The sequence below is a fragment of the Pinus tabuliformis genome, chromosome 5_1 (genome assembly GCF_031772625.1).
Source record: "Pinus tabuliformis cultivar Carrire ecotype Pingquan chromosome 5_1, CPIR1, whole genome shotgun sequence".
Classification (NCBI taxonomy): domain Eukaryota; kingdom Viridiplantae; phylum Streptophyta; class Pinopsida; order Pinales; family Pinaceae; genus Pinus; species Pinus tabuliformis.
The window spans coordinates 404,183,277-404,207,142 of NC_142305.1; positions in this window are offsets into that span (position 1 = coordinate 404,183,277).

The following is a 23,866-nucleotide window of genomic DNA, read 5'->3' on the forward strand; positions in this document are numbered from 1 at the left end:
ATTATAGGAAGCTCAGGTGAATTCATTTCCTCAGCCTTGAAACTGAAACTTTAATCAAGATCAACTTTGAAATTTATTCAATTAACCTAAGGAGCACTTGGAATATTAATGACACACATAGTGGTCTAGGCTAGAAAACATGCTCCGGTGTCGTTAAACATAGGTGTTGTTGTTACTTGTCAGCGTAAACATCCCAATGATGGTTGGTTTTCGACGCACATCATAGTATATCAGAATGTTCTTCCACATACCTTTGAGTATATAGGATGACGCTCCACATACATTTGAGTATATCAAAATGCCCACATCATACGGTTATGCATTAGACAATACTACTACGGACTGCGCTTCCACGTACCTCCAGGTATATTTTGGATGATGGTTGGTTTTCCACGTACATCGAAGTATATCAGAACATTCTTCCACATACCTTCAAGTATATAGGACGACGCTCCACATACATTTGAGTATATCAGAACACCCACATCATATAGTTACACATTAGACAACACTACTATGGAATACGCTTCCATGTACCTCCAGGTATATTTTGGAAGTCCCCACTAGGTTGCAATCCTGCCATAGGTAACCAAATCAGACGCCTTGTTAACTGTGATATGCTGAACACAACATTCCAGGAGATTTCCTACACATACCGACAACGGTAGATTGCAGTTCACAGTGACTTGGAAAACCCTTTTGCCTAGTTACCCCTTTTTATTTTTATTTATGTCTTTAGTTTTCCAAAATTAATTAATCCACTATGGAAGAACACCTTGAACACCCTCGTCATTCGTGTAGAATGAAAATATTGCCTCCTCTACCTCCAGGGGAAACACCTAGTTGTCCTAAGAACAAGAAAACACAAACTAATGAACCCGGTACATTGGAAGCTACCCTTTCTGGAACCACATATGAGATTAATCAACCAGAAACATCACTTCCTACCAACCTGAAATTACATCTTTACAAACTGGTGAGTTTGAAGCAGTTGAAACTGAAACTCTTGAGTCATTATAACCTGAAATGATTGAACCTGAATTTGTATATTCAGACACTTTACAACATGAGGAACCATAAATAACTAAACCAACTACTTTAGGAACTTATTCTTCTTTTTTTCTACCTTTATGTCAACCAAAACTTGTGTTTTTGGGTCCTAACAGAGAACCACTTCCACCTCGTCTTTTGAGTATTGAGGAAATTCCTCAGGAAGAGTCTTATTGACCTCGATCTCCTGTACGATTTACAAAGACTCCTATTTATCAAGCCTTTCCTTTTGGTACCCTTGATAATCATTTAGAAGATCCTTTACATCAAACTTGTTTTAATTCACCTTTGAAATTTCCTTCGAAATTTCCTTTGAGAAGTCTAACCGTGTCTAAGTTAGCGCTGATTTCTCGACCTGTATCTGCGATCATGAGAGAATTGACCAAAGTTGCAATAACTTGTATGCTTGCCACTTCACTAGAAAATCACTTATATGGTGGTCCATTAGTGCGACCTGGCTACCAGTTATTGTCTGCAACCTTTTTTGATGCGTCGACTAGTCCTTGGACTTCTCATTTACCATCTTCAGCTAGAAAACCATTTGTCCCTCCTTAACGAGCGCCTCACAACCTGTTCAACCTATTACGCCCCAAAATCCTTTGGAGAAGCAATATGGTGTGTTTCTAAGTGGATTAGGACACCTACAAAAGCATACTCCATCCTATATTGGGTACCTTCCTCCTAGGGGGAAGTTGCCTCCATTCACTCCTTATCCTTTAGCTGGGGGCCAAACTGTTGCTAGAATTTTCTCATCTGCTGATCAAATGCTACACGTTGGTGCTCTGCCTTATTCGAGTCCTCTTCCTATGGGTGCCCCATTTCTAGGAATAGTTGCTCCTCCTTGGAATCCTACCTTACCTATTCAACTTGGTTTGGTATTAACTCAAATCTAGACCTTTCAACCTACTCTGGCTATGCCTCAAGTTCCTACTTTTCAAACTGTTATATCCATACCTCAACCTGCCCAAGTTATGCTTCAAATGAGTCAACCATTTCAAGCTGTATCCAAAATAAAAACTAGTCAAATGATACCAGGGATTTCTCAAATTCCCTCTACCCATCCTATTCAAGGTGTATTACAAACTCCATTTAACCCACTTGATCAGACTATTCCACAGATTCAAGTTAACCAACATGTTCAAAGCATGCCACAGGTGTCAGCTAGTTAGCCTAGTATTGGAATGATGCAATTTCCATCTAGGTAATCATTCCAATGTATCCCACAAATTCATGTTGGCCAAACAACTATACCACAAATACCTTATCAAGGCTAACATATCCAAAGTCAACCTTTCCAATCTTACCAAGGTTTTCATGGAATTGGGCTGTTGGGTCCCTATAATACTAGTGATTACCCCATTACTATTGTAGTTGTATCCCTTATTAATATTGTTGTGCCCCTGTTGTCCCCATATTGTTATTACTGTGCCCCATAGAATCCCTCTATTGTTATTTTTGTGGCTTTATATTATTATTGTTAGGTCGACTAGGTTATATTGTGACTCCTTAGACTCCTATATATAGAAAGGAGGTTTTGTCATTTGAATCATCCAAGAATTGCTCATTTGTGTAATGTAAAAAAGGTTGCCCCCTCGAAGAGGCTGAATTCTAAGGCGTTGATCTCTCTTTTCTATCTTTTTGTGCGCTGGTTTCATAACATTTGGTATCAGAGCTTTGGATTCTAGGGTTTCGCTGCTCCAAACAGGTCATCGTGGAATTTTCGCTATAAAATTTTTTCTACGATGTTTCAGAAGCTTAAAAAAAAACCCATTTGAGAAGAAATCACGTTGAATCTTGGATCTAAATTTTAGAGGTTTTTGCGCTATATTTGCAGAGATATGATCTGAGGAAGTTGGCCTTTTTGCAGACTCTTGAATTACATTCCAAATAGGTGACCTGGGGAAAATCATCATAACTTTCTCTCTGAGCATCGGATTGAAATTTCGGAAGAAGGTACAGAAAGAGGACGGATTTTAGTTTCTTGTAGATATTTTTCAGAGCCAAAGGTTGAAACAGTGACTTGTGGCATGTCGTACAAGTTCGCTCTACTGAACTAGTCTATAATCAGGTCATCTTGGGAGATTGTGCATAACTCTTCCTTGGAGAATCCAATTTGGATCAGACTGGTGGCATTGGAAAGAGGACATAGAGGGCTACTACAGATCGCAATTTTAGAACTGGATGATCCGAAATTGCAGAGATACATCAGATTCAATATCAAGCTTCACAAAAAGTGAAAAAATGTGTGTAGTTTTTTTTTAAATTTTTTCATAAGCTTGGTTTGAAAAATTAGTTTGAATAGGTAATTGATGCCCCGAGGAAAGAAAATGAAAACACCTAGTAAGCAACCTAAAAGCTCTAGCATGACTCATGAAGAAGAGGAAGAAATGCAACATGATATATCAAAATTACGAGACCATGTGCAACAAGTGTCACTTGTACAAAAAGCAACATAATCTAAGATGGATGGTGTTAACACCCAGGTTGTTCCCTATGACTCCCAAGGGAATACGGCTGGGGTAACCACTAACCAATCTTTGGATCACTGTTTCTAGCCAAACTGTGATCAGAGAGGGCTCTCTCTTTATGATTTGTAACTGTTTATGATAGGGTTTTAGGCTAGCTATTATGCACTGGTTTTGTTTATGTTTTGGTTGATGAAAATCCTTTTAGATTCTAGTGATGTAGTTTTCAGAGAGGTTGAGTACCATTGGGCAATGGAGTCTGTGGCTATATGTGTTTGAAATTTTGAGATGAAAGATGGAACTTACAGGGCCATTTGAGTGTTTAATAGAACAGATTTTTGATTAAATGACTGGAAACAGGTAACACAAACAGTGAAAGCATTTAAGAATTTTCACTTATTGTCTATATATTTCCAACAGACAACTTTAAGAGGAGAAAGACGGAGGTCTCAGGGGCAAAAATTGAATCCCTGAGAATGCCTGTCACAGTAAAAGACACAGTTTTGAAATGCAGCAATTAAGAATTACAATTCTGTCACTGTATCTGAGGAAAACATGTATAATAGCTCAGTTTGAGTCCAGGGTAAACATGGTTAAATCCTGGAACTATCCTTTCACCTTGCTATCAAGTGTAAAACATTTGAACAACAAAAGAGAACAAAAGACTCGAAAACATATAACAAAGAGATTTGAGAATACTTATTGTTTTATGCAACACCTTGGAATCCTGTAACATTCATCTTTCACCACAATACATCAAAGAACACCAAGCCTTGGAAATTCCATTATTCCTTTGTATTACTTCTCTGAAAATATTACAACGAGCGAGAGCTCTTCAAAAGAAAATTGCAACAACCCCTTCAACTGCTGTGAAGGGTGAATATATACTTGCGGTGATTTACAAAATATCTGAGTTCTGAGTTATCTCAGATTTTACATTCTTACCAACTACTTAAGATATTATGATCAAAATTTAATGCAGCATTGATTACAGAGTACAGGCATTTTAATGCTCTGTCAAAAGATATTTTAGCCTTTGGAGACAGCTAAGTCGGTCGAGATATTCTGAATAAATGCTGGAAGATCTGTCCTTAAGGCTTTGTACGCTGTATCCTGGACTTGTCACCTGTGATTGTGACTGTTGCTTGTGGTGAGTCAATGGTCCTGCTGAGTTGGCTCAGCCTCTGCCTCTTCTCTGTAGATATCTTTCTTCAAAATTGTGCCTGCGCATGTATGCTCACTCGCCTGGAGAATTAGCGCTACTGATTCTGGCCTGTCAAAACTGTCTGTGTCAAATTTCTCCAGGCATCCTGTGTGGGCAGTTGGTGTGCTAAGATTGCCCCTAGAGTTTCATCTGCTTCTGTGAATTTGAAGAAGTTAGGTGGTGTATCAAACAGATGGTCAACTTCATTCATGAGGAAAAACAGGTTCTCCACTCTGTCATACATACTCTGCCCGGTGGCTGGCCCTGGTTCTGCTGAAGTGCTGGGCGGTTGTGCAATCTCTGCTACTGCCTGGGCATCAATTCTCTTATTGTAATTGTCCAGGGTGAGCAGTCTTCCTACACTGCTTAAAATGCTGGGGAGGCCTCTGTTTTGTAGTGCCACGAACTTTTCCAGGAATCTGTTGATTTCAGTTTGCATATCCTGTGTCCTCCTCTCCAGTGTTCCAACCAGGTTCCTCAATGTTATGACTCTCTTGGCTACAGCAATTGTTTCTGTCCTGTTGGTGATTCCCATGACAGCTAATTGAGAGCTAGTCTTATAGTTCAGAGTATTGATTATCCTAGTAGCAGCTTCTGGCATGTGTCCAAGGCTTGCCCTGGCCCTCTGTATTTCTCTGTTTGCTTTAGTGATGAGCACCATTTGCTCATCCATGGTCTCAATATATTGCCACTGGTTGGCGATGGACCGCCCAATGTTGCTCCATAGCACTGCTTTCATTTCAGCTGTCACTTTTTCTAGTGCAAGCTCTTTCTCTAGTTCAGCAATTCTCCTCTTAAGAGCTTTTACCTCTCTCTCCTTGGCTGCCTCATTCTGTTTGCTCTTGTCAAACTTTTCATTTACCTTAGCCAAGGTTTTCTTAAGTTCATCCAGCTCTTTCATTTGAGATTCCATAGCTTGGATCTCAGCTTGCAGCTTTTGCATGTCTAAACTAGTAGCCTGTTCTGATGTTGTAGATGTTGTTGCTGTGGATGGCGCTGTAGTTGGTGCTGTAGCTTCTGTTTGATGAGGAGGAGGAGTAGACTTTGGAGGGACTTCCTCAAGATTTATTATCACAGGAGGAGGCTGGGAGGGTTGGCCCTCTTCTCTTTGCTTCAGTGTTTCTTGTAGTGCTGCCTTTGCAGCTTCAGTTTGTCCTAGCTGGTCTTGAGTCCTAACCAGCTCTTTGTATAGGGATACCAGCAGATCTGTAGCATCCTTCTCTTGCCTTTGCTGGGCAACTTCATCTGTTTGTGGATGGATGGTGGCCGAGAGTTTGATTTTCTTTCTTAGGGCTGCCATGTCTGCATCCCTTATCTTCAGAAGTTCTTGGATGCCTTTGACATCTTTAGGATCATGCCCTATCTCTATAATTACCTCTTCCAAGGACTTGATCCTATTGTCCTTGGCTTGTGATGATGCTCTTTCTAACTCCAGCTGAGAAGCTGTGTTATCCAGGCTGTTCTTTAGTTTATAATTCTCCAATGTCTCATCTGCCAGGGAGGCATACACCATTTCACCAGTTTGCTTATGTAATTCAATCTTGTCCATGGGGTGTATGTCTTTGGCAAGAACCTCCATGTTGGTTCTTAGATAGTCCGAGGTGGACTGAGGCTGCAAAGTTGTGGGCATGAAGTGGCTCATTACCATTTTGCCTTCGCTCACATCGAAAGCAGACATGAGTCTCTGCTGGTTGCTAGGAGCTAGGTTTAACAAGTGATCATACAGCTGCACTTTTATGGGATCACTCCTCCTTTTGATGTCAATGAATTGCTGCTTTATACTTGACTGCCCCTTTCTATGTTGACCGGAGGAGCTGACCTCTCCACCCATAGTCATGTCATGTCCACGCTGAGATGAGCTGGCCGAAAGTTCTCCACTGGGTGGGCCCATGCCCATGGCTTGCCTTACTGCTATGTCCTCCTCTTGGGAGTCATTCAGTCTTTGTCTCTTCTCTCCTCTGATGAAGGATGAGGTGTGGGGGGTCTCTCTCTCCCTTTTCCTGGTCACATCCTCCTTCTGTGGTGTTTGGAGGACTGAGGTGTCTACATTGGTGTCTGTCCTGGGAGGCACCTCTGTTTGGGGCTGCTGCTCAGTGTTACTAGGTAAATCTGTCCCCTTTTCCTGCTGCAAGGGCTGCTGTTAACTGGACTGTGCTTTTTCTTGTTGCTGCCCCAGTTCTTGCTGTTCCATTTCTTCTTGCTGCTGTAGCAAGGTGTCAACTTGTTCCTCTGTCAATACAGGTGGCTGTTCCACCTGTTTACCTTTGTCTTTGCCTGCTGCCTGGGATGTCTTCTCAGTGGTTTGCTGCTGTGCTGCTGAAGATCTAACAGCTGTTCCAATTTGCTTTCTGTAGGAGGAGGGCACCTGTCCACAAGTTTCCAAGTCAGCTTCTTTTTGCACATTCCTAGCTTCTTTCTCAAGTAATTCTACCTCAGTGACTTGTTCTACTAGTGTACCCTCTTCCCAATCTAGTGCATTGGCATACTGTTCAATTTCAGGTTGTCTTTTATGTGCATAGTTGCCCAATTTGTATCTAATTCTCCTGAGGGAGATAGAATGATTGGGGTCATAGGGAATCCATTCAAAACTGGTCTGCAATCTGAGGCCTTCCAGGATGCTGTGTGCCTCTTTCCACCCTTCCTCTTTCTTGTTATACAGGAAGGAACCTAGCTGACTTCTTACCTTCAATTGTGACTTCTTGTTTCTACTCTGAAAGTGAAGGTAATCTGAGTTCCCAAACTGCCTGAAATACTCTAAGGCAAAAAGCCTCATGGGGACATACCTTGGCAATCTAAATGGGTTCAATTCACAGCCATATATCCTAATGACTGTGTGGTTCTGGTAGAAGTACCAGTTGCCAATATTGTAAGATTTGTTCAAATGTAGAATCCTCTTCATTTCATCGGTTAATCTAGGAGGAGGAGTACCTTGCAGAGCTGTTAGGGCCGGATGAACAAATAAATCAATAAACTCACAGTATGTATAGGGTGATACTGAGGTAAAATGAAAAACAGAGGTCCAGAAAACAACTGATCTTGGGCTTCCTTGGGCATTGAGTGGCCTCAAAGGAACAGAGAAGGTAGCTGGCTGATAGAAAAGGAATAAATGATATATATAGGAGGAGTACCTGAACAGTCTCTCCCTTTTCAAATTCATGAACTGATCATGGATTTTCTCTGCTATGTAAGTTGCATAATCATACTGCACAGCTGGAGGCTTACCAGGGGCAAATATGGACAGCATTGCCATTATGCTTTCATCTACATCTTCCAGCCCCCTGAATCCTAGGACATAGCCAATTAGATCCACCAACATTCTGCCCAACTCATTCAGACAATGGTACCCAATAGGAGGGGTTCTGACTGTTTCAGAGCCTGGTGTGACAAACAGTTGGTTAATTTTGACAATCTGGTCACTGGACAGCTTGATCCCTGTGTTAATCAGATTCTGCATGGATAGAGGGGTCAATTTCTTGGCTGTATTGAAGCACAGCATCTGGTTTATGCTCTCTGGGGTGATCTGGAACAGGACTAGGCCTGTGGGGCTCATGACTGCTCTTTGGCTGGGGTCATAGCATTCCTGGCAGCTATAAATAAGCTCTGGCATTGGATTGACTTGGGGAAGGTTGTATATGGGCAAATTTGACTCCCAAATCCCCAAGATATCTGCCCCACTGAGGTGCTGGGCTCTTAATTCATTCAACATTAGCACATTGTACTTGGTTCCCATGGGGAACCAATCCAGCATTTGGTAGTCCATGTCCCCCAGGGCTTTCCATGCTAATTCCTGGTGAGGGGCATTGATGGGCTTAATATTCAGTGCAATAGGGGTCTCCATAGCTCTTCAAGTTGCAATAATTGTAGGTAGACAGGTGGAATAGTAAAACACAGTCTGGAGGCAGTTTTCTGTGGAAACAGTTGAGGTTTTGAGTATTCAAGGGGAATTCTCTCAATAGCAATTGAAATACTACTGGAGTCTAGTGACAGAACTTCTCTGTGGCCTAACTGAACTCTCCAATCGGGTGAATTACGTCTATTAGGAGCTCTGCCGGGAAAACGCAGAATTACAGAGGTTTTATGAGGATTGCAGGTTTCTAAAGCTCTGCAGGTACTTCTTGGCCCTCACAATGACAATGGTGGATGAACAAATGGAAATGAACGGTGCAAATATCGTTTTTATGGTTCTATTATCCCTCTGAGCAATTTTAAGCTTAATGAAGGTCGTATGGAGGGCGAGACGGTCTAAATACCTGTAATTCGACGAGCAGAGGTTGAAACACAGGTGCACAGTTGCTGTTTGAGGAGGTCGCCCGGGCTAATTGACTGGTTGGCGAAAATTTGAGTTCAAACGGTCATGCAGAGCATTCAGCAGAAATCACAGTGAAAATGGTAAAAACACGGGAAAATTGGTAAATATGGGTTATTTTACCAATTTGGCGCTTTTTTCTGCTGACGTCAGCATGACGTCATTGGTGGGTCATGGTGAGGTGACGTCAGTTGACGTCATCGGGCGACGTGGCAGTGGGTGACTGGTCAAGGGGCGGCGAGGTGGCAGTCCAGTCAGCAGTGAGGTGGACCCATACGAGAGGCAGGTACGAGCAGGCAATGACGTGGCGGCGAGTCAGCGGCGGGTAGGTGGCGGTCAAACTGCAGCGGTCACGGTTAAGGCCTTAACCGCCGCGGTTTCTCGGGGCGGTTTAGGTACGGCGCAGAGGCTGTCAGAGCGGGCTCCGAGATGGTCCATCGGTTGACGCGTGGAGGAGGCGTGACAAGGCGCAACGTCACTTTCCCGGAGGTTAACGTGCCGCCACAGGAAGCGCTCCGATATTGATGTGGGCCGTCGGATCTGATGGGCTTGATCCGACGGCTGGCGGAGGAGAAAAAGGCGCGTTTGATAGTGCGGGCGGAAAAATCAAACTTTGTGGGTTTTATGGGTTTTTTCAAATGTTTTGATTAACCAACCATGCGGTAGGATTGGGAAACGTGCCAGAGGCGGGTATTAGCCTTTGCAAAGGTTTTATATGCCAAAGGGGTTTGGAGAGGGGTTTTATCAGTGCAGAGGTGATTTGAGGGCAAATTGACTTGCAGCAAAGGGGAAATAGGGTGGAATAGGTTCACCAAAGTGGCCAGATGCCATTTTGGTCCCTTTTGAACAATACACGGCTATTATGCCTAGGGGAGGGAATATACATAAGATTTGGGGTTTTATACACCTTAGTGTTAATAATATTAGGGGTGGGGGTAAGATAAGGGAGGTTATATAGTAGAATTAGGAGTTAATATGAATGAAGGAGGGGAATTAGAAAGGGGGTGTTAGTGATAGACTAGAGAGGGAAAGAAAAGAAGTTAGTGATGCTCTTTGCTGTGAGTTCATGGAATTCACCACTTTGTTTGCTGATAGATTTATTGCCTTGGCAAGAGACCTATTGATGCCTGTGTAATGGTGATCATATTCTTTCTGCAACCACAACTGCCTACCCAACTATTTTGCCTAGCATTTTTTGTTTCTTCTTGGAGGGGCACTTGGACTTGCAACCCTCAATTGCCTTTTCTTTTCTTTGGCTTTTTCCTTTTCTCTCTATCTACTTCTACCCTTATGTCTTCCAAGGTCCCAGATTAAACTTTTGGGAACCTTTGCTTCTCTACCTGAACTACTTGTCTGCCAAGATTAAGCTGTTTGGACAGACCTCTTTCTCTATTCTACAACTCAAAATTGAAACATGGCATGATCCAGATTAGACTGTTGAATCATCCACAAAATTTGAAATAAGGTCCTCAATACTTGAAACACTTTACCCAGCTCTTGCTTTCTAGGAAATATGGGATCTTTGGGATACCAGAGCAGAGCATATTTGGCTTTTCTCTTGCCAATCATGAAATATGAAACCTATTACTATAGGTATCCAACAGTGGCTCCACATGGGGATGGTTTTTCTTTTGAAAGACCAAGAACAGCAGGTCAGATTGCCTTATTCCTTGACTGCCTATCTTAATCTTTGAAATTTGCTGCATATAATCTGTCAAAATTGTGTGCCTTTTCTTGGAGAACCTCTGATTCTATCTGCCTGTTGCTGCTAGGTGCAGCATTTGGGAAAACCTCTTTATACAATTTAAATCAAAAAGGAATATGTACAACTGCATATATACAATGAACCTCTGAATTTCTATCATAGTGAACAGTCAAAATAGTGCTTCAGCATCCTGCCATTGACAGGACCTTCATCCATTTCAGTCACAGTCAAACTTTTTAGGAAGTAGGTGTTATTACCTTGTACTGCTTGGACAGAAAATGGTCCTTTCCATAAAGAATCAAACTTCCCATGTTTTCCTTTCTCTTCTCTTCTTGCATCCCACTTTAAAACTTTGTCCCCTACATTGAAATCTTCTGCTTTAGTTCGTCTATCAAAGGCCTTTTTCAGTTTCTCTTGTAGTATCTGCACTCTGCTGAAAACTTGTTCTCTGGTCTGCTGTAAACAGATTATCTGGTTAATCCTTCTTTGCATGTCATTTGGCTCTGCTTGGCTTTCTTGTAGGAGTTTCATAACCGGCACTCCTAGTGATGAAGGAAATCTGGCCTCTAATCCATAGACTAACTCATATGGGCTGGTCCCAATTGATCTTTTAGTGGTTAATCTGTCTGCCCATAAAGCATTTACTAGTTTCTTATGCCAGTTCTTTTTGTTCTCTTCCAGCACTTTCTTTATGATGTTTATCAGGCTTTTGTTTGATGATTCAGCAAGGCCATTTCCTTGAGGATAGTAAGCTGTAGAATGGCCCAAAGTAATGTGAAATTTATGGCAGAAGTTCACCATCTTCTTGGATCTGAAGGCAGCAGCATTGTCTGTTATTATCTTGTCTGGGCAGCCAAATCTAGCCAGTATATTGTTTTCCAAAAATTGAATGATTACTGAATCATTTGCTTGTCTGCATGGGACAGCTTCAATCCACTTGGTGAAGTAGTCTGTTGCTGTCAAGATCCATCTGTGTTGTCCTGAAGATGAGGGATGAATTTCTCCAATGAAATCCAAGCCCCATTGTTGAAAAGGTCTCTCTGTTGCAATGGGCCTCAAAGGAAGTGGCAGCAACTGTCTTTTGCCTTCAAACAGTTGGCACTTGTGGCATGATGTTGTGAATTTCTTCACATCAGAGAACATAGTGGGCCAGTAATAACCAGCCCTTAATATCTTGTCTACAGTGGACTTCCAGTACAAATGTCCACCACAGTCTCCAGCATGGAATTCTTGCATGATATTGTCAGTTTCACTCTCAAGAAGACAGTGCAGCAAAATACCTTCATGGTTTTTCCAGAGTAGATTCTCATCTATCACACAAAATTTAGATGTTTTCATTTTTAGGAACCTAGACTTAGTTCTGGACAGTCCTGGGGGAGCACACAGGTTTTGTAACACATAACAGATATCAGAATACCAAGGAGATTGTTCAAAGGCTACATTGATCTTTGGAGTCGCCAGCTCTGTTTCACTGTCCAGTTGGTTGATATCTAAGGCTTGGAAATTTGCTTCTGTCATTAACTTGGCCAAACCTTGCCCTTTTATCAGCTTTGTAGGCTTTATTTCAATGTCAAATTCAAGTATATTTGCAATCCATTTTCCTCTTCTTCCCTCTAAGTTTTCTTGTGTGAGGATGTCTTTGACAATAGGACTTGGTACATAAGCCACAACATGGGAGTAAAGGATGTAAATCCTAAAGTCTTTGATAGCTTTGATTAAGGCATAGGCTTGTTTCTCCATTATTTGGTACTTTAGGGGGGCATCTCTAAGAGCTCTGCTGAAAAAAGCAATGGGCTTTTCATTCCCTTGGTCATCTTTCTGTAATAAAACAGCAGCAATAGTATGTTGGGAGGCAAAGGAGAAAATGATGAAGTCTCTGTCAAACTGAGGGTTAGTTAACACTGGGGTTTGAGTCAAGGCCAATTTTATACTTTCAAAAGCTTGTTTTGCTTCAACAGTCCATTTGACCTTTGAATCTTTCTTTAGCATATTGTTTAGTAATCTGATTAACTCTGCTAAATTTGGGATAAACCTTCTCAAAAAGTTGATTTTTCCTAAGAATCCTTGCAGCTCCTTGATATTCCTTGGGTGAGGCATTTGTAGGATAGCTTGTATCCTATCTGGATCAATTCTTATGCCATCTTTCGAAATGATGTGTCCTAAAAGTTTCCCTTCTTCCAAGCCAAATAATGACTTCTTGGGGTTTAAGGAAATACCATATTTCCTGCATGTTATGAAGATTTGTCTTAAATGTTTCAAGTGTTCTTGGTCAGATTTTGAAAAGGGTGTAAGATCATCTAAGTAAATGACCAAGAAATCATGAATTTGCTTTGCAAAAGCAATGTCCATTGCTCTCTGAAATGTTGCCCCTGCATTTTTCAATCCAAAGGGCATCTTCACATACTTGAAAGTGCCCCATGGGGTAGTAAATGCAGTCTTGTCTTGATCATCAGGGTGCACCAGGATTTGATTGAAACCTGAGAAACCATCCAACAATGATATCCTTGAGGCTCCTACTACTCTTTGAAGGATGTGGTCCATTTTGGGCAAGGGGTAGTTGTCTTTGAGTGACACTAGGTTCAAATTCCTTAAGTCTACACAAAGTCTAATCTCACCAGTTTTCTTTCTTGTAGGGACCAAATTTGAAATCCATTCAGAAAACCTGATTGGTGCTATGATACCAGCTTTGAACATTTTTTGTAATTCCTTTTCAATGGAAGGAAGAAGCACAGGATTGATTCTTCTCAATTTCTGTTTGAATGGTTTTTGATTAGGCTTGAGGGGAATGGTGTGCTGGATAACAGAGGTATCATAAGACTTCAAGTCCTCATAACCCCAGGCAAAGACATCTTGGAACTCTTTAAAGAGATCAATATATTTGGGTTTTTGGTCAGGGGGCAAAGCAGCAGATAGCTTTATTATTTTAGGCTTGTCAGTGGTACCAATGTTACATTCTTCAATTGTTGCATCTAATGGCTGCATCTTTGGTTTCCTGGGGACATCATTTGAGTCAAAAATATCCTCTAGTGGGGTAAGACCTGCTGGAAGAAGATTGTCTTTGAGTTGTATGATTTCATCTCCAGCGTTGCTCAGCTCTTCACAGTCAATTTGGTGAATTTGCTGAATGTTTTCTTTGTTGAAAATGGTTGGACTGAGTAGTTGTTTGGCTGTTCTAGGTGACATTGGGTGGGCAGACTGTTGAAACTGTAATTGTGATTGACTTGCTCCATCAACTATTTGAGATTGACTTGCTGTCTCAAGGTCAATATTTAATCCTGTAAACTCTTGTTGCAAGGTTAAAAAGTTGTTTATTTGCCTGTCATTCTCAAATACTTGCCACTCTTTGACATTGTTTGGAATAGAAGGCCTATATTTGACCTCTGCTGTGAAACAATTGTTGGGTTGTAGTGGGAATTTGAAGGTGCTGGCAAATGTTGCCAAGCTGTGAGCATGGAGATTGTGGCCCCTTGGAATCTTTGTGAGAACAAACTCGGAGAAAGTTTCTAGTATTTCAATTACAGCAGACCTATAGGACCTTAATCTTTTGTCATTGGTGACAAAATCCCCTTTTACTTGTTGAATTACTAGATCAGAGTCCCCCATGATTGAGAGGCTATGTGCTTGTAATGATTTTGCAATCTTGAGACCTAGTAGCAGAGCTTCATATTCTGCCATGTTGTTAGTGCATTTAAAGTTCAATCTATAAGCCCGGCCTTCTGCACAGCCTTTCTCTTTGTTATGTATCCATACTCCAGCTCCTGCCCCTAACTTGTTAACTGAGCCATCAAACTCTAGGACCCACAGACTATCTTGCTGGTCAGGAGATTTTAAATTCTTTTCATGGGATGGCAATGTGAGCATGAGTTGAGGTTTCTTTTCCCATTTGTCTCCTAGGATAATTTCATCATTTGTTTGACAATCTTTGACAACTAGAGGAGGGTTAATGGGTATTGTTGGGCTGATTGAAATTTGGCAGGTGCCACTTGTTTGATCAATGTTTTGTTCTTGTATGGGTGTTTCGGTTTTAATGTCATTGTTTGAGAAGCTTGCGCTGTCATTGAAGAGGATGAAGGAGTCTATGTCTGAATGGACAGCATATATTGGGAAATTTTGGGGTTTCTCTTCACTGCTGACCATATATTTCATGAGTGTTTCCCTATAAAGTCTTTTTGGTTGCCCAAATACAGAAATGGTTGCATATGACATGTCCAATTGCAGGGAGCCTTGGAGTTTGGCTCCCCATGATCTTGATAAGAGCATCCCATATTTGGGTGGGATATCAGCAACAACAACATCCATTAAAATGGTTTTGTTGGGAAATTGAACCAAGGACACACATAAATCCTTAATTAGGCCCAAGCATTTGACTTGACTAGAATCAAAAGAAAACAGGTCTTTGTATGGTCTTGTGATGTCTAAGTTTAACCTTTCCATGACTGCTTTTGGCATCAGGTTATGAGAGGCACCTGAGTCAAACATTGCATTGTGCAGTATTTTGTCATGTATATGCAAGCTGACATAAAACGGTAAAACCCCTGTGACTACTGCTTTTCCATCTACCTCTGGGCCAAACAGTAATTCTGGAGTGTCATCTAACACATTTACATCATCTTTGCTGTTGGTGAGCTGAAGGGATTTTTTGATCTGTTGCTTATATATGTCATGCTTGGCTAGCTCTGAAAGGGGAATTGCTATCTTTAACTTGCCAATCTCTGTTCCTAGGTCAAAGGGTTTATCCACCTGAATTTTAGAGTCACGGATAGCAGTCCTTTCTTTGTTCATTGAATCTTCTTGTTGGATTTCATCTTGATTTTGGAACCTGCCCCTTATGTTGATGTCTTGAGGGGTAATGTTCGGATTTGGGTGGGAGGATGAGGTTGCCGTGGGCTGTTGTGGTGGGGACAGTAGTTCAGTGACCTCCTCAACCACTACTTCCTTTGCAGGCAAGTTTGTTTTGTCATTAGGTTCAGTGACTAAGGTTTCTTTAGATTGTTGTTTCTCCTTTATCTTTTCAGGCTGATTTGCATTTACAGTCCGACTCCTTAGTTTGTATTGCTTATGGACTTCATAGACAGCAGTATCATATCCTTGTTTAAAGTCAAAGGATTCTCCTGATTGAGTTTGGAATGTTTTGCTTTCATCCTCCTCATGGTCCTCCTGAGTTAAGAAAACCTGGCTTTTACCATCCAGACCTATTAAGTTGATCTCAGGATCTTCATTGAGCTGATTAGCTGAGGAAGTTTCTGCATAATTTTCTTGAAAAGGGGGTCTGATATCTTGGTCTGCACTTGTTTTTCCTATATTGGGGTTCTGGACTCTCCTAAAATTTGGGTTTCTAGGAGGATTGTTTTGTGGTGCCTCCCATGATGACTTTCTTTCAACTGATTCCACTCTTTCACCTAGTCTTTTCATGCTGTTTAGTATTGCATCCAACTTTTGATCAAAGCCTGAGGGCTCTTCTTTGAAACCAACCTTCTTTTCAAGCTTTGCCCTGTTTCTTTTGGCAATTAGGTTGGCCTCTACAGTGACTGCAACTCTTTGGGCTTCTGCAAGGGTTGGAGGATCTCTTTCTCTCAACTGATAGGCCATATCAGAATCAAAACCATCAGGGAAGTTATAAAGGGCCAAATCAGGAGGGGGCCTTAAGTTCTGGGGGATAGCATTGTATATGTTGTTAAACCTAGCACAATACTCCAAAACCGTTTCTTGGGGACCTCTTTTAATAGTGTTATATTCACCAAGTATATGGTGCGGATCTCTCTTTTTCTCCCATCTGTTGGTAAATTCCTGGTATAGAACTTCAGGGGTTGCAATGGAATTTGCATTTAAGGATCTAAACCAAGTTCTGACATCCCCAGTTAAGCTTTGAACAAAAATTCTCATCCTGACACTGTCATCATCTATTTCATAGGTCTCAAAGTGGTCTTGCATCTTTTTAGCATGCTGGATGGCTGTCAAAGGGCCATGGGAGTCAAAAAATGAGAGTCTAGTTTGGTAGTCTTGGGGTAGAGCTGGAGCATTGGCTGGTATCTGCAGAGGTGCATATCTGTTAGCCATGTTTATGGGATTTATAGGGTTAATAGGAACAAATGGGACAACAGGGATTACAGGTGTAACCGGGTTAAGAGGATGGGTAATAAGTGGGGAACTGGTTGAGAGAGTATGTGCAGATGGTGAAGATGGGAGAGGAGGGCTGCGAGGTGTTGATGATGAGCTAGGGGAATTAGGTGTGGAACGGAAAAGGACTTTACAAGGAGTTGGAATGAGGATAGGTTGGTCTAAACTTATATCCGAATCAGCAAGCTTCTCCTGCTTTTGCTGTCTCCTTATGTTCTTTGGTATGATATTTGGATTATCAACAATGATGGGTTGATCAGGGTCAGGGTTTGCCCTAGTGTGCCTTGGGTTTCTTTTGGGAGCCAGCTTCTAAGTATTCTTTTAGAACTTTATACAGAAGTTTTATATGTACAAGGACTAGGTAAGAATTCTGGAATGACTATATATTTTTCAAAGCTAAGGTGAAGATTCCCTAGTTAGCTCTTCCCTAAAGCTGTCCCTGTGTTTACAGAAACAGTCCTAAGGCCTCTTGGCTAGTTTCAGGCTTGATGGTAGCTTTTGAAAATAGATAGTAATTGAAAAAATCTTAAGTCCCCAACGGAGTCGCCAATTATGTTAACACCCAGGTTGTTCCCTATGACTCCCAAGGGAATACGGCCGGGGTAACCACTAACCAATCTTTGGATCACTGTTTCTAGCCAAACTGTGATCAGAGAGGGCTCTCTCTTTATGATTTGTAACTGTTTATGATAGGGTTTTAGGCTAGCTATTATGCACTGGTTTTGTTTATGTTTTGGTTGATGAAAATCCTTTTAGATTCTAGTGATGTAGTTTTCAGAGAGGTTGAGTACCATTGGGCAATGGAGTCTGTGGCTATATGTGTTTGAAATTTTGAGATGAAAGATGGAACTTACAGGGCCATTTGAGTATTTAATAGAACAGATTTTTGATTAAATGACTGGAAACAGGTAACACAAACAGTGAAAGCATTTAAGAATTTTCACTTATTGTCTATATATTTCCAACAGACAACTTTAAGAGGAGAAAGACGGAGGTCTCAGGGGCAAAAATTGAATCCCTGAGAATGCCTGTCACAGTAAAAGACACAGTTTTGAAATGCAGCAATTAAGAATTACAATTCTGTCACTGTATCTGAGGAAAACATGTATAATAGCTCAGTTTGAGTCCAGGGTAAACATGGTTAAATCCTGGAACTATCCTTTCACCTTGCTATCAAGTGTAAAACATTTGAACAACAAAAGAGAACAAAAGACTCGAAAACATATAACAAAGAGATTTGAGAATACTTATTGTTTTATGCAACACCCTGGAATCCTGTAACATTCATCTTTCACCACAATACATCAAAGAACACCAAGCCTTGGAAATTCCATTATTCCTTTGTATTACTTCTCTGAAAATATTACAACGAGCGAGAGCTCTTCAAAAGAAAATTGCAACAACCCCTTCAACTGCTGTGAAGGGTGAATATATACTTGCGGTGATTTACAAAATATCTGAGTTCCGAGTTATCTCAGATTTTACATTCTTACCAACTACTTAAGATATTATGATCAAAATTTAATGCAGCATTGATTACAGAGTACAGGCATTTTAATGCTCTGTCAGAAGATATTTTAGCCTTTGGAGACAGCTAAGTCGGTCGAGATATTCTGAATAAATGCTGGAAGATCTGTCTTTAAGGCTTTGTACGCTGTATCCTGGACTTGTCACCTGTGATTGTGACTGTTGCTTGTGGTGAGTCAATGGTCCTGCTGAGTTGGCTCAGCCTCTGCCTCTTCTCTGTAGATATCTTTCTTCAAAATTGTGCCTGCGCATGTATGCTCACTCGCCTGGAGAATTAGCGCTACTGATTCTGGCCTGTCAAAACTGTCTGTGTCAAATTTCTCCAGACATCCTGTGTGGGCAGTTGGTGTGCTAAGATTGCCCCTAGAGTTTCATCTGCTTCTGTGAATTTGAAGAAGTTAGGTGGTGTATCAAACAGATGGTCAACTTCATTCATGAGGAAAAACAGGTTCTCCACTCTGTCATACATACTCTGCCCGGTGGCTGGCCCTGGTTCTGCTGAAGTGCTGGGCGGTTGTGCAATCTCTGCTACTGCCTGGGCATCAATTCTCTTATTGTAATTGTCCAGGGTGAGCAGTCTTCCTACACTGCTTAAAATGCTGGGGAGGCCTCTGTTTTGTAGTGCCACGAACTTTTCCAGGAATCTGTTGATTTCAGTTTGCATATCCTGTGTCCTCCTCTCCAGTGTTCCAACCAGGTTCCTCAATGTTATGACTCTCTTGGCTACAGCAATTGTTTCTGTCCTGTTGGTGATTCCCATGACAGCTAATTGAGAGCTAGTCTTATAGTTCAGAGTATTGATTATCCTAGTAGCAGCTTCTGGCATGTGTCCAAGGCTTGCCCTGGCCCTCTGTATTTCTCTGTTTGCTTTAGTGATGAGCACCATTTGCTCATCCATGGTCTCAATATATTGCCACTGGTTGGCGATGGACCGCCCAATGTTGCTCCATAGCACTGCTTTCATTTCAGCTGTCACTTTTTCTAGTGCAAGCTCTTTCTCTAGTTCAGCAATTCTCCTCTTAAGAGCTTTTACCTCTCTCTCCTTGGCTGCCTCATTCTGTTTGCTCTTGTCAAACTTTTCATTTACCTTAGCCAAGGTTTTCTTAAGTTCATCCAGCTCTTTCATTTGAGATTCCATAGCTTGGATCTCAGCTTGCAGCTTTTGCATGTCTAAACTAGTAGCCTGTTCTGATGTTGTAGATGTTGTTGCTGTGGATGGCGCTGTAGTTGGTGCTGTAGCTTCTGTTTGCTGAGGAGGAGGAGTAGACTTTGGAGGGACTTCCTCAAGATTTATTATCACAGGAGGAGGCTGGGAGGGTTGGCCCTCTTCTCTTTGCTTCAGTGTTTCTTGTAGTGCTGCCTTTGCAGCTTCAGTTTGTCCTAGCTGGTCTTGAGTCCTAACCAGCTCTTTGTATAGGGATACCAGCAGATCTGTAGCATCCTTCTCTTGCCTTTGCTGGGCAACTTCATCTGTTTGTGGATGGATGGTGGCCGGGAGTTTGATTTTCTTTCTTAGGGCTGCCATGTCTGCATCCCTTATCTTCAGAAGTTCTTGGATGCCTTTGACATCTTTAGGATCATGCCCTATCTCTATAATTACCTCTTCCAAGGACTTGATCCTATTGTCCTTGGCTTGTGATGATGCTCTTTCTAACTCCAGCTGAGAAGCTGTGTTATCCAGGCTGTTCTTTAGTTTATAATTCTCCAATGTCTCATCTGCCAGGGAGGCATACACCATTTCACCAGTTTGCTTATGTAATTCAATCTTGTCCATGGGGTGTATGTCTTTGGCAAGAACCTCCATGTTGGTTCTTAGATAGTCCGAGGTGGACTGAGGCTGCAAAGTTGTGGGCATGAAGTGGCTCATTACCATTTTGCCTTCGCTCACATCGAAAGCAGACATGAGTCTCTGCTGGTTGCTAGGAGCTAGGTTTAACAAGTGATCATACAGCTGCACTTTTATGGGATCACTCCTCCTTTTGATGTCAATGAATTGCTGCTTTATACTTGACTGCCCCTTTCTATGTTGACCGGAGGAGCTGACCTCTCCACCCATAGTCATGTCATGTCCATGCTGAGATGAGCTGGCCGAAAGTTCTCCACTGGGTGGGCCCATGCCCATGGCTTGCCTTACTGCTATGTCCTCCTCTTGGGAGTCATTCAGTCTTTGTCTCTTCTCTCCTCTGATGAAGGATGAGGTGTGGGGGGTCTCTCTCTCCCTTTTCCTGGTCACATCCTCCTTCTGTGGTGTTTGGAGGACTGAGGTGTCTACATTGGTGTCTGTCCTGGGAGGCACCTCTGTTTGGGGCTGCTGCTCAGTGTTACTAGGTAAATCTGTCCCCTTTTCCTGCTGCAAGGGCTGCTGTTAACTGGACTGTGCTTTTTCTTGTTGCTGCCCCAGTTCTTGCTGTTCCATTTCTTCTTGTTGCTGTAGCAAGGTGTCAACTTGTTCCTCTGTCAATACAGGTGGCTGTTCCACCTGTTTACCTTTGTCTTTGCCTGCTGCCTGGGATGTCTTCTCAGTGGTTTGCTGCTGTGCTGCTGAAGATCTAGCAGCTGTTCCAATTTGCTTTCTGTAGGAGGAGGGCACCTGTCCACAAGTTTCCAAGTCAGCTTCTTTTTGCACATTCCTAGCTTCTTTCTCAAGTAATTCTACCTCAGTGACTTGTTCTACTAGTGTACCCTCTTCCCAATCTAGTGCATTGGCATACTGTTCAATTTCAGGTTGTCTTTTATGTGCATAGTTGCCCAATTTGTATCTAATTCTCCTGAGGGAGATAGAATGATTGGGGTCATAGGGAATCCATTCAAAACTGGTCTGCAATCTGAGGCCTTCCAGGATGCTGTGTGCCTCTTTCCACCCTTCCTCTTTCTTGTTATACAGGAAGGAACCTAGCTGACTTCTTACCTTCAATTGTGACTTCTTGTTTCTACTCTGAAAGTGAAGGTAATCTGAGTTCCCAAACTGCCTGAAATACTCTAAGGCAAAAAGCCTCATGGGGACATACCTTGGCAATCTAAATGGGTTCAATTCACAGCCATATATCCTAATGACTGTGTGGTTCTGGTAGAAGTACCAGTTGCCAATATTGTAAGATTTGTTCAAATGTAGAATCCTCTTCATTTCATCGGTTAATCTAGGAGGAGGAGTACCTTGCAGAGCTGTTAGGGCCGGATGAACAAATAAATCAATAAACTCACAGTATGTATAGGGTGATACTGAGGTAAAATGAAAAACAGAGGTCCAGAAAACAACTGATCTTGGGCTTCCTTGGGCATTGAGTGGCCTCAAAGGAACATAGAAGGTAGCTGGCTGATAGAAAAGGAATAAATGATATATATAGGAGGAGTACCTGAACAGTCTCTCCCTTTTCAAATTCATGAACTGATCATGGATTTTCTCTGCTATGTAAGTTGCATAATCATACTGCACAGCTGGAGGCTTACCAGGGGCAAATATGGACAGCATTGCCATTATGCTTTCATCTACATCTTCCAGCCCCCTGAATCCTAGGACATAGCCAATTAGATCCACCAACATTCTGCCCAACTCATTCAGACAATGGTACCCAATAGGAGGGGTTCTGACTGTTTCAGAGCCTGGTGTGACAAACAGTTGGTTGATTTTGACAATCTGGTCACTGGACAGCTTGATCCCTGTGTTAATCAGATTCTGCATGGACAGAGGGGTCAATTTCTTGGCTGTATTGAAGCACAGCATCTGGTTTATGCTCTCTGGGGTGATCTGGAACAGGACTAGGCCTGTGGGGCTCATGACTGCTCTTTGGCTGGGGTCATAGCATTCCTGGCAGCTATAAATAAGCTCTGGCATTGGATTGACTTGGGGAAGGTTGTATATGGGCAAATTTGACTCCCAAATCCCCAAGATATCTGCCCCACTGAGGTGCTGGGCTCTTAATTCATTCAACATTAGCACATTGTACTTGGTTCCCATGGGGAACCAATCCAGCATTTGGTAGTCCATGTCCCCCAGGGCTTTCCATGCTAATTCCTGGTGAGGGGCATTGATGGGCTTAATATTCAGTGCAATAGGGGTCTCCATAGCTCTTCAAGTTGCAATAATTGTAGGTAGACAGGTGGAATAGTAAAACACAGTCTGGAGGCAATTTTCTGTGGAAACAGTTGAGGTTTTGAGTATTCAAGGGGAATTCTCTCAATAGCAATTGAAATACTACTGGAGTCTAGTGACAGAACTTCTCTGTGGCCTAACTGAACTCTCCAATCGGGTGAATTACGTCTATTAGGAGCTCTGCCGGGAAAACGCAGAATTACAGAGGTTTTATGAGGATTGCAGGTTTCTAAAGCTCTGCAGGTACTTCTTGGCCCTCACAATGACAATGGTGGATGAACAAATGGAAATGAACGGTGCAAATATCGTTTTTATGGTTCTATTATCCCTCTGAGCAATTTTAAGCTTAATGAAGGTCGTATGGAGGGCGAGACGGTCTAAATACCTGTAATTCGACGAGCAAAGGTTGAAACACAGGTGCACAGTTGCTGTTTGAGGAGGTCGCCCGGGCTAATTGACTGGTTGGCGAAAATTTGAGTTCAAACGGTCATGCAGAGCATTCAGCAGAAATCACAGTGAAAATGGTAAAAACACGGGAAAATTGGTAAATATGGGTTATTTTACCAATTTGGCGCTTTTTTCTGCTGACGTCAGCATGACGTCATTGGTGGGTCATGGTGAGGTGACGTCAGTTGACGTCATCGGGCGACGTGGCAGTGGGTGACTGGTCAAGGGGCGGCGAGGTGGCAGTCCAGTCAGCAGTGAGGTGGACCCATACGAGAGGCAGGTACGAGCAGGCAATGACGTGGCGGCGAGTCAGCGGCGGGTAGGTGGCGGTCAAACTGCAGCGGTCACGGTTAAGGCCTTAACCGCCGCGGTTTCTCGGGGCGGTTTAGGTACGGCGCAGAGGCTGTCAGAGCGGGCTCCGAGATGGTCCATCGGTTGACGCGTGGAGGAGGCGTGACAAGGCGCAACGTCACTTTCCCGGAGGTTAACGTGCCGCCACAGGAAGCGCTCCGATATTGATGTGGGCCGTCGGATCTGATGGGCTTGATCCGACGGCTGGCGGAGGAGAAAAAGGCGCGTTTGATAGTGCGGGCGGAAAAATCAAACTTTGTGGGTTTTATGGGTTTTTTCAAATGTTTTGATTAACCAACCATGCGGTAGGATTGGGAAACGTGCCAGAGGCGGGTATTAGCCTTTGCAAAGGTTTTATATGCCAAAGGGGTTTGGAGAGGGGTTTTATCAGTGCAGAGGTGATTTGAGGGCAAATTGACTTGCAGCAAAGGGGAAATAGGGTGGAATAGGTTCACCAAAGTGGCCAGATGCCATTTTGGTCCCTTTTGAACAATACACGGCTATTATGCCTAGGGGAGGGAATATACATAAGATTTGGGGTTTTATACACCTTAGTGTTAATAATATTAGGGGTGGGGGTAAGATAAGGGAGGTTATATAGTAG